This window comes from Gobio gobio, assembly GCF_949357685.1.
Source record: "Gobio gobio genome assembly, chromosome: 6".
Taxonomy (NCBI): domain Eukaryota; kingdom Metazoa; phylum Chordata; class Actinopteri; order Cypriniformes; family Gobionidae; genus Gobio; species Gobio gobio.
Genome location: NC_137102.1, coordinates 3,920,474 through 3,932,914, shown reverse-complemented (window position 1 = coordinate 3,932,914; position 12,441 = coordinate 3,920,474).

The following is a 12,441-nucleotide window of genomic DNA, read 5'->3' as shown; positions in this document are numbered from 1 at the left end:
ATAAAAGTGCATCTATCCATCATAAAAGTGCATCTATCCATCATAAAAGAGCATCTATCCATCATAAAAGAGCATCTATCCATCATAAAAGAGCATCTATCCATCATAAAAGTGCATCTGTCCATCATAAAAGTGCATCTATCCATCATAAAAGAGCATCTATCCATCATAAAAGTGCATCTATTCATCATAAAAGTGCATCTATTCATCATAAAGGTGCATCTATTCATCATAAAAGTGCATCTATCCATCATAAAAGAGCATCTATCCATCATAAAAGTGCATCTGTCCATCATAAAAGTGCATCCATCCATCATAAAAGAGCATCAGAGCATCTATCCATCATAAAAGTGCATCTATTCATCATAAAAGTGCATCTATTCATCATAAAAGTGCATCTATCATCATAAAAGTGCATCTATTCATCATAAAAGAGCATCTATCCATCATAAAAGAGCATATATCCATCATAAAAGAGCATATATCCATCATAAAAGTGCATCTATCCATCATAAAAGTGCATCTATCATCATAAAAGAGCATCTATCCATCATAAAAGTGCATCTATTCATCATAAAAGTGCATCTATCATCATAAAAGAGCATCTATCCATCATAAAAGTGCATCTATTCATCATAAAAGTGCATCTATTCATCATAAAGGTGCATCTATTCATCATAAAAGTGCATCTATCCATCATAAAAGAGCATCTATCCATCATAAAAGTGCATCTGTCCATCATAAAAGTGCATCTATCCATCATAAAAGAGCATCAGAGCATCTATCCATCATACAAGTGCATCTATTCATCATAAAAGTGCATCTATTCATCATAAAAGTGCATCTATCATCATAAAAGTGCATCTATTCATCATAAAAGAGCATCTATCCATCATAAAAGAGCATATATCCATCATAAAAGAGCATATATCCATCATAAAAGTGCATCTATCCATCATAAAAGTGCATCTATCATCATAAAAGAGCATCTATCCATCATAAAAGTGCATCTATTCATCATAAAAGTGCATCTATCATCATAAAAGTGCATCTGTCCATCATGAAAGTGCATCTGTCCATCATAAAACTGCATCTATCCATCATAAAAGAGCATCTATCCATCATAAAAGTGCATCTATCCATCATAAAAGTGCATCTGTCCATCATAAAAGTGCATCTATCCATCATAAAAGTGCATCTGTCCATCATAAAAGTGCATCTATCCATCATAAAAGTGCATCTATCCATCATAAAAGTACATCCAATCAAAATATGTTTTTTCACTTTAAAATAACGGTCCAGGTCATTAGTAGTTCCTGCGTAGTGACTAGAGAACCCTTGAGTAATTAGTAATGCATTTTATGACCACATTGAGAGTAAAAAAAGACAATAATCAGTAATTCTTTATAATTTGTCATAGTTACCATATAGTTATTGGTGATGCCAAGCCCATTCAGTAATTATTGATTACCTAATAAGGAACTATCTTAGTCCTTAATTCAATATTACTTACTGATTAGTTAAGCTTGTTATGATATGTAATATCAAGTACGAATGTACTTAAAATATGTATGAATTGCTGTGAGGTCAGGTTAGTCTCAACAAAAGCAAACACGACATTCAAATACTAAAGAAAATAAATACGTTTTTAAATAAGAGTTAAAAGTGTTAATGGAATGGGAGACTTTTCCAGAGTTTCTGACCCTCCATGGAAAAAACATGATCTTCTTCAGATTAAAATGAGTCAATTAGGTTAAAATTAGTCATGCAAATTGGTATTTGACTTGTGTGTGAGCGGTGCTTCTTGCATTGCTACACTATTGACAATAGACAATGGACCTCTTTACTCATTCTGATTGTTTTTATGATGTCTTATGAGTGTTTTCCCTTTATACATCTCAACTGTGTTTTCAAACAAGGTTTTTTTTAAGCTGGAGTAGGCTACATAGAGGAGGTAACCATAGCAACAGCTCCTTGATTTGTTGTCTGTATCAGATACCTTGACAAAGCTTACTGTCATTATTTCACAGCATTATAGATTTATACATAAAACCTTCACATTTTTAAAAGCCGAGCCTCTTGAAAATCATTAATTCACATTCGGTCTATCGTATAGAATCCTGTTCATTATCTCAAAGCAAAAAAAGAGTCTGTGGCCTTGAGAAGTTATTTTTCAGAAAAAGAAGAAATGCAGTGCTGGACCTTAATTCAAATAATATAATTTCAAGGCCTAGTGTTGCGATCCCTCACATTAAAGAGAAGAATGCTTTACTACAGGAGGAGGGGAGGGAGGAAATGGCGGCTCGGTGTCGGTCTCCTCACACTTCTGCCCTTTTCATCCTCCAATCCGATTCTGATACAAGTATCGGAAATATCACCAATACCACAACATATTCTGGCATTGGTATCGGCGAGTACTTGAACCCATGTATTGATCCGGTACCATTTTCTTAAACAAGGCTTAGTTATGACGCGAGCTTTGAATGCTTTTGGGTGTGAATTGCGCTCAAAAAACGTTGACTCTTCTCTGACCAGCTGACATAAACCATACTTTCAATAAACCGAAAACAAATCCTATCCGGTTATGAAGTGTTTTCTGTGTGTTGACTGTGTGAAATCTTTCGCGATGTTCTAACAGACGGGATTCGCACACAACGCGTCTGCTAATGTCCGATTCGCCACCTAATGACTCCTTTGAACCGAATCATTTTAAAGTCATCTGATCTGTCCAACACTGAACTCACGAATCAGTTTAATCATTTACTCTGAACACATCTGAAATGAGAACACAAGTGTGCTTACCCAATTTAGCAAGAGTGGGTGTAAGAGTTAGTTTTAATCAACTTTCAGCTTATATATGTTCACAATGTGTAGTCAAATAAATAGCCTAAAATCATTTAGTTTAATTTCATGCATGAATTATGGAAAACATTATCTAGATTTTTTTAAGATTCTTTTTATTGCAATTTAATTGAAATCCATTTTATTTTTTACAAATTTAGTTTTATTTAAAAATTATTTAAAGGGTTAGTTCACCCAAAAATGAAAATTCTGTCATTAATTCCTCACCCTCATGTCGTTGGACACCCGTAAGACCTCCGTTCATCTTCAGACACAAATGAAGATATTTTAGTGTAAAGCTGATGCTGAGAAAGGCTTCAGATAGGCCTCCATTGGCATTCAGTACATTTACACTCACAAGACCCTTAAAAGGCACTAAAAACGTTGTTACAAAGTCCATCTCACCACAGTGACTCTACAATAATTTTACGATGCGATGACAATAGTTTTTGTACGCAAAAAAAACCAAAATAACACCTTTATCCAACTTGTTCTTGTCTTCCGTGTAGGTCTCCATGCGCGAGGCAACCAGGTTACTTACTTTTTTAAGTTAAACCAACAATATTTGTTTACAGTGTAGTAATATGCATTGCTAAGGACTTCATTTGGACAACTTTTAAGGAGATTTTCTCAATATTTAGATTATTTTGCACCCTCAGATTCCAGATTTTCAAATATTGTCCTATCATAACAATATGACGCAGATCCAACGTTCGGACACATGACCCAGAAGTGATTTGTTTACAAGCAGAGGAAGACGTGCGTATCTAAGCTGTTGAATTCTACATTGATCGTGCTTTAGGTCTCGGCGTAGTGCTCAAAATCGGGCTTAAGTGTGCATTTCATGGATTCCCGAACGCTGGATCTGCGTCATATTCTCGCGCATGCGTCGTGGAGGCACACACGGAAGACAAGAAGAGGTTGAATAAAGTCGTTTTTTTTTTTTTTTGCGCACAAAAACTATTGTCGTCGCTTCATAAAATTATTGTAGAGTCACTGTGGTGAGATGGACTTTGTAACGACGTTTTTAGTGCCTTTTATGGGTCTTGTGAGTGTAAATGTACTGAATGCCAATGGAGGCCTATCTGAAGCCTTTCTCAGCATCAGATTTACACTAAAATATCTTCAGTTGTGTCTGAAGATGAACGGAGGTCTGACGGGTGTCCAACCACATGAGGGTGAGGAATTAATGACAGAATTTACATTTTTGGGTGAACTAACCCTTTAACTGTCCACGTATGTGGACACCGTGCAACAAAGGCGTAAAATGGGACAAAAAGCCACAGATGACAATATGGAATAATGTGCTTTTATTATGTCATTTTATGCCATGCATAACAGCTCATTTATTTAAAACATTAATATTACAATATAACAACGATAAAACGCATAGTGTAGGAACTATACTGCTAGTTACATACATTTGGAAACCTAATGGCAATATAGGCTGGGCTTTGCTGGCACACACTCCTCATCACACACACACTGTCCTCTGGGATATTCTCTGTTCCTCGGGACTGAGTGATTGACCTGCTGTCCCTGTTTGGAAGGCAAAATGCAAATTTGTCTCGGTATGTATGTGTAAAGTTGCCATTTAATGCCATATGTCATATTTTAATGGTTATTTATGTTGATATATTTGTTAAATGTCTGTTTTATTACAATATAAGACAATTCAAAACATATTTGCAAAAACGGAACAGATATACTAGCAGGTTACAGAAATCAGACTTTATGTAATCTGACTCCACTGTTGCATGACGTCCATCAGACAGCCATCTTGGATTAATGATGTCATCAAGCAATGAATATTTGGGATACAAGACAGTAGCCACCATATATATCCATAATAAAGGCTAGATGTCTCACGGCGGAGTCTCTAACGTCATCACCGGCGGCCATCTTGTCACAGGCAGGGTTCTGTGGTACCTGATGATCTGCATGAACACAAATACTCTTATCTCGCTGAAATCTTGACGGATTTACAAATGGTTTGGTTTCTTACAAACGTTGTTAACGTGGCTATAATTATGGATGCTTGAACAAATTATGCACCTATTATGCAAGCACCCATGAAAACACAATGAGTGAGCGAGCTGACGGTGACAAGATGGCCGCCAGGTGCCGACGTCCACCTCCATTGGCCAGCAGCGCGGACGAGACATCTAGCCTTTATTATGGATATCTATGGTAGCCACTGTTAAAATATTGCTGTCAATCTACTGACACTGCCCTCAAGTGGTTTGGAGAGAATTACCAAGATAAATTAACCCTAAATGGAGTTAAATAAACTGTCCCCAAATGTGGACACCATGCATGAAAGTGAGGTGAACCCAGAACAAAGTTGTTGTTAGCTAGCTGATCATTTTATGAAATTGTAAATGGCAGAAAATCAGGCTATTTGTTCATTTTTTTAATACTATTTTTTAATATTGATATGATTATATACCAAAACAATTATCTGTAAATTGTAAAAATGAGGAACAAAAACAAACATCAAGGTATCAAAATAAGATAAGCAAAAATGACAAACTTTCTTTGAATTTATTTAAAATGTATTGTCAGTATTGCGTTTGCAGATCACGTGGGTAGGGTACTTTTTTACTGTGCGTGTGTGTGTGTGTGTGTGTATGGATGACAATGTCTGTCAACCACAACAAAGACCATTTTTGACCCAGAAAAACCCTGTGCGCGTGACACTCGCTCGCTGTCTTTGTAATATTAATAATAAAGCTGTGTGTTATTAACAAGAGGCAACCTCCCCCAGTTTCTCTACGTCCATTTTTGTGTCTATGGTCACTATATGAGGAAACAAACGCATAAACTGTCACTTCAGTCTTTGACCCTTTTAGTGCACTTCATGAGCACCGGTGATCTTCCCATATCAGCCTTTCTGAGCAATGCTCTTTTGTATTCAGACTGAAAAATCCTTCATGCAACCTCGGCAATGTTCACTTCCATAATTTATGGAAAAGTTTATCATGCCGAAGATTACCCTTGGAATTTCACACCAAGAAAACAAATGATTGTGCATCTGAAACACTAATATCAATTTATAATGTTGATTTCGTAACACCCTGTCTCTGGAAGACGTGGAATTCATGACTAAACATCTGCGCTGCCGTTCTGCTGATATTTTTTTATTTGCTAATCTCTAAGCTAAACAGATTGTGTACTTGTCAATCATCGATGCATTATTTTCTTTTGCTTGTTAGGCGTCCTCGAAAGCCAAGTGTTTATAGATTAACTGTCACACATTTCTTATGTAATTCTCAGGCTGCCCTCGCTGCTGTCAGCTTGTTATATTTCCTCACAAATTGAAGTTTTACAAGAATCAACATTTTAAAACTAAAGATGGTGGCGCTTATTATTTCCCATAGCTGACCACATGCAATATGTGTATGTCATATTGATATTTGGAATAATTGGATTGTTAAAAAAGCAGCGTAAGATCTGGAATAAATGAGTCTAGTTTCTGACTTGAGACAGTCGAGCTCTCATCATTTATGAATTATACCGCTTGAAAAAAAAACTGAGTAAACAGTTTCTGTCCTATAAAAATCAGCCACAGAAACGAATGGCTAGTGGATGTTATCCTCCCCTTTTTACATTCTCCTGAGCTCTGTTACCTCGACAACCAGGTCTCAGTAAAGCTTTGAGAGATTGCAGCATGATCCAATTATGGTACATGTCCTCACACGCTGCACTGCAAACCCTCTCTTGGGTCAATGATAATTACCCCGGGGGCTCTGCAACTCCAATAACCTTTTTCAGTCTTTACCAGGCACACAGCAGCTTCCCCTTAGTAACTTCCTGTCAGCGTGTGCCCCAGGGTTCAGGGCCTTCACCAGTGCAAGGCGTTCTACTGGAAATGTTTATTGATGGGAACCCTGATGCACAGCACAGACTGGGATTGAGATCAATATGTTTATTTTTTACTGTACTTACTGTCTCACTACTGTTCCGCATTGCTTATTTTCGTAAAAAGGATAGGTGCACTTTTATGATGGATAGATGCACTTTTATGATGGATAGATGCACTTTTATGATGGATATATGTACTTTTATGATTAATAGTTGCACTTTTATGATTTATAGATGCACTTTTATGATGGGTAGATACACTTTTATGATGGATAGATAAACTTTTATGATGGATAGATGCACTTTTATGATGGATAAATACACTTTTATGATGGATAGATACACTTTTATGATGGATAGATGCTGTTTTATGATCAAAGATTCACTTTTTATGATGGATATATGCACTTTTATGATGGATAGATGCAATTTTATGATTGATAGATGCACTTTTATGATGGACATATGCACTTTTATGATGGATGGATGCACTTTTATGATGGACATATGCACTTTTATGATGGATGGATGCACTTTTATGATCAAATATTCACTTTTATGATAGATATATGCAATTTTATGATTGATAGATGCACTTTTATGATGGACATATGCACTTTTATGATGGATGGATGCACTTTCATTATGGATAGATGCACTTTTATGATCAAAGATTCACTTTTATGATGGATATATGCACTTTTATGATGGATAGATGCAATTTTATGATTGATAGATGCACTTTTATGATGGACATATGCACTTTTATGATGGATTGATGCACTTTTATGATGGATAGATGCACTTTTATGATGGATAGATGCACTTTTATGATGGATAGATGCTCTTTTATGATGGATAGATGCACTTTTATGATGGATAGATGCACTTTTATGATGGATATATGTACTTTTATGATTAATAGTTGCACTTTTATGATAGATAGATGCACTTTTATGATGGATAGATGCACTTTTATGATGGATATATGTACTTTTATGATTAATAGTTGCACTTTTATGATGGATAGATTCACTTTTATGATGGATAGATGCACTTTTATGATGGATATATGTACTTTTATGATTAATAGTTGCACTTTTATGATAGATAGATGCACTTTTATGATGGATAGATGCACTTTTATGATGGATATATGTACTTTTATGATTAATAGTTGCACTTTTATGATGGATAGATTCACTTTTATGATGGATAGATGCACTTTTATGATGGATATATGTACTTTTATGATTAATAGTTGCACTTTTATGATAGATAGATGCACTTCTATGATTGATAGATGCACTTTTATGATGGATAGATTCTGTTTTATGATGGATAGATGCACTTTTATGATGAATAGTTGCACTTTTATGATGGATAGATGCACTTTTATGATGGATAGATGCACTTTTGTGATGATAGATGCACTTTTATGATGGATAGATGCACTTTTATGATGGATAGATGCACTTTTATGATGGATAGATGCACTTTTATGATGATAGATGCACTTTTATGATGGATAGATGCACTTTTATGATGGATAGATGCACTTTTATGATGGATAGATGCACTTTTGTGATGATAGATGCACTTTTATGATGGATAGATGCACTTTTATGATGATAGATGCACTTTTATGATGGATGGATACACTTTTATGATGAATAGTTGCACTTTTATGATGGATAGATGCACTTTTATGATGGACAGATGCTCTTTTATGATGGATAGATGCACTTTTATGATGGATAGTTGCACTTTTATGATGGATGGATGCACTTTAATGATGATAGATGCCCTTTTATGATGGACAGATGCACTTTTATGATGGATAGATGCACTTTTATGATGGATGGATGCACTTTTATGATGGTTAGATGCACTTTTATGATGGACAGATGCACTTTTATGATGGACAGATGCACTTTTATGATGGATAGATGCACTTTTTCCAACATAACTACTCGCGTCTTTAGTGTCACATGATTCTTATATATTTACATTTTAATAATATTTGAATGTGATAGTTCAGCAACCAACAGTAAATAACTAATCAATCATTAGAAAGCAGAGGTAAATCCTTGTGAAAGGCATAGACTACCATATACACCCCAAACACACACACACACACACAGGCGCGCATACGCACATACACGGCCCTCAATATATATTTGGACCTCAAGTGTCACAGCATAAAATGGTGAAAGTGCAACAAAAAGAAACAGAAAACTGGACAAAGTGTGCCATTACCTGCTCTTGTGGCATTTTGAGTTGTGCTGCAGTCCTTCAGAGTCTCGAACCTTTACTCAGAAACAGCTGCAATGTTTTTTCAATGCATCTAATGGTGTGTTTTTTATTTATACCATCGTGTAGGTTTCAGCGAGGAAGGGATCAGGCCTGTGTCAGTGTTTGTGTGAGAGGTGAGACTGTGTGGGAAGAGGTTGGTAGAACTAACTGTACTTGAATTGTAATAGCTCACAGCTCCCACATAATTACATTCTTCATCTGTATAGACCCTAAAAGGCGTTATCGTCTTACTGGCTCTGAGTCATGACCTTTCCGTTCGTGTTAATTTAAGCTATTTGTGTCTAAGGGAACAAATAGGAAGGTTAATTCAAAGGCGGTTTATAATAATGCATTATAAACAGCCTGCTCTATACATCCCCTGATTCAAAGACTAATTAGGAAACACTGTCAATTTAATACTGTCAAAGAATCATTTCGCAGTTTCATATTCGTCTTTTGAGTGCCATATTATTAACTGAATGATATATGCATAATATTCACGATATGAAGTTTAATATTTCCTAGGGTAAAAAAATAATACATGCTGCATAATTATGAATATATTTTCTTTCTAATCTAAGATATACATTATGTTTAATATTTGTGACCCTGGAGCACAAAACCAGTCGTGTGTTTCACGGGTATATCTGTGGCAATAGCCAACAATACATTGTATGGGTCAAAATTATCCATTTTTCTTTTATGCCACAAATCATAATCAAATAAAAGGATAGAAAAAACAGAGAACCCAAGTGCAGATCAGTTCAAACTCTATTTATTGGACAAAAAGCAAACAATATTTACATTTACATTTATGCATTTGGCAGATGCTTTTATCCAAAGCGACTTACATTATCTTCAAGCTACACATTTTACATTTTAATATTTAATCGGGCAGCCGAGCCACCAAGCAAGGGGAAATATCTGATGACTTATAATCCAAGGCCAGGCAACGGGTCAGCAATGGGTCCAGTCCAGGGAGGAAATAATGCAAGAGGGCGAGCCAGGAGAATGGTCAAGAGTTCAGGACAGGCAAAACGACCCAGTCCAAGCTGCAGGGCAGAGAATAATCCAAGCACAGGCACAGACTCCTTAACAAAGGCAAATCCAGAAAAGGGGATGGGAAAACTGAGCTGCAGGGCTGGACCAGGAAAAACAGAACAGGATCAAAACTTGACAAGGCAAAATAGAATAACATTTGAAATGCTGGACCGTAGGGCTGAAACGATTAGTAGACAATAAAAAATTGTCGACAAATATCTTTGTTGTCGAGTAGTCGTTTGATCTCATGTGACCTAATGTAAGGGCCTGCAATATCGCAATTTGACCGCTAATGAGTGTAATGCAGCCCTTACAAATATTGCAAAAAAGTGCAAACTGATCTGAACTAGCAAGATGTGGGAAAGTTTAACAAAACTTCAACCTAAGGCTGCGTCTCAATCAGCTCCTGGTTCAGGGCACTGATCAGGGATCAGCCCATTGACTCTTGTCCTGACCACTGAACCTGGAGCTGATTGAGAAATGCAAGGCCAAAGTTTTCATGGGAGCACAACGTGCATGTTGGAGCACTTAAAGAGGAAACAACTCACTAACTAGCAGTAACTCTCTTTATTAGAGAATGTTTTTATTATTATAACACTATTAGGTATTATAGTCTCATCACTTGCCTGTATTTTGTTCCATATTCATGAAGACTTACAAAAGGAAGAATATCATGTCAGTTACTTTTTCATACTGTTAATTAAAAGGTGAATGAGAATCTGTCAGCTCAATTGTCATGATTAATATTGTCATTTTGTTTGCAATGTCATTTGCAGATTAATATTTTTACCATTCTTTGGGTCCTGAAGTAAATGTCCTCTTTTTCCGTTTCAGTTCTAAGAAAAGCAGTGGGCCTATTATTGTTTTATTGTTTTATGAAGCTCTTGATACTGCTGCCAAGAGATGTTTACTTTCAAACATGTCTGCAATGCAGCTAATTTTTGTTTATTATTTTTATTTTTTCAATCGAAAGAGAACAGAATATTTAAACAATGCTTCGAGAGCATTTGTGTGTGATTTGAGTTTTGAGAACTTGGCTCAAAGTTAATTAAAACAACCATTTCAAACGCTGAAGTGATTTTTTTTTATATATATTATAGTTAGAATATGTATAACTCAATGTTTTAACTAATTGAAAAAGCTGAATAATCGTTCAAAACTTACTGATTAGTCGTTGATGTCAATGACAATAATCGATGATTAGTCGATTAATCGCTATAATAATCGCTAGATAAATAATTGTTTGTTGCAGCCCTACTGGACCATGACAGTAAAACAGTCAAAACACTGGCAGAGAAGGAATGAAGCCAGTAGCCATATCACCCTGTAGCCCAAGACTGGTTTCCCACTGAAGCCAAGCAGGGCTGAGCCTGGCCAGTACCTGGATGGGAGACCAACTGGGAAAACTAGGGGTGTTAGTGAGGCCAGTAGGGGGCGCTCACCCCCTGGGATTGGGTCCAAACACCCCAGTATAGAGATGGGGAGACTATACTGTGAAAGAGCACCGTCCTTCGGATGAGACGTTAAACCGAGGTCCTGACTCTCTGTGGTCATTACAAATCCCAGGATGTCCTTCGATAAAGAGTAGGGGTGTAACCCCGGCATCCTGGACAAATTTGCCCATTGGCCTCTGTCCATCATGGCCTCCTAATCATCCCCATATACACCATTGTCTCCTCTCCACCTATAGCTGGTGTGTGGTGGGCGTTCTGGCACAAAATGGCTGCCGTCGCATCATCCAGGTGGAGCTGCACATTGGTGGTGCTTGAGGAACCCCCCCCCCCCTTCCATGTAAAGTGCCTAGAAAAGCGTTATATAAATATAACGAATTATTATAAATAGTGTGAAAAATTAAATGAGAGAAGAAACAGGTGAGAGAGGTGTGCAAGAGCGCTGCACAACCGGGGTTTATTGGTAACACACAAAACTTTCCACACCGGCCAGCATGACCAAACTTAGTGTATTTGCTAGTTGATATATCAACAGTACATAGAGGAACAATGCACCAAAATTAAAAAAAATCTAAAAGATATCACTGAAGATTTATTAAACCATATCAAAAGGAAATTTCTTACTTAAAATGTTTCATCTGTTTTTATGTTTATTTAAAATAAGATAAATCTGATATTATTGTAATCTTCTATCTGTTATTTAGCAGTTGAGATGTTGTTTAATGCTGGTCTAACAGCAGAAGACACGAGCCGGGGTTAATCCCAGTGGAGCAGACGGGGCATGTTGTCACAATGAGCCCCTATTAGAACTACGATATTATATTCTACACTTTTATGAATTCTATTGAGAAACCATGAGATAAAGGTGAATACAGACTGAGAGTCAATGTTCAGAAATTATTCATTATTATTATGTTTTAAACTACACTCTAAAAAATGCTGGGTTAAA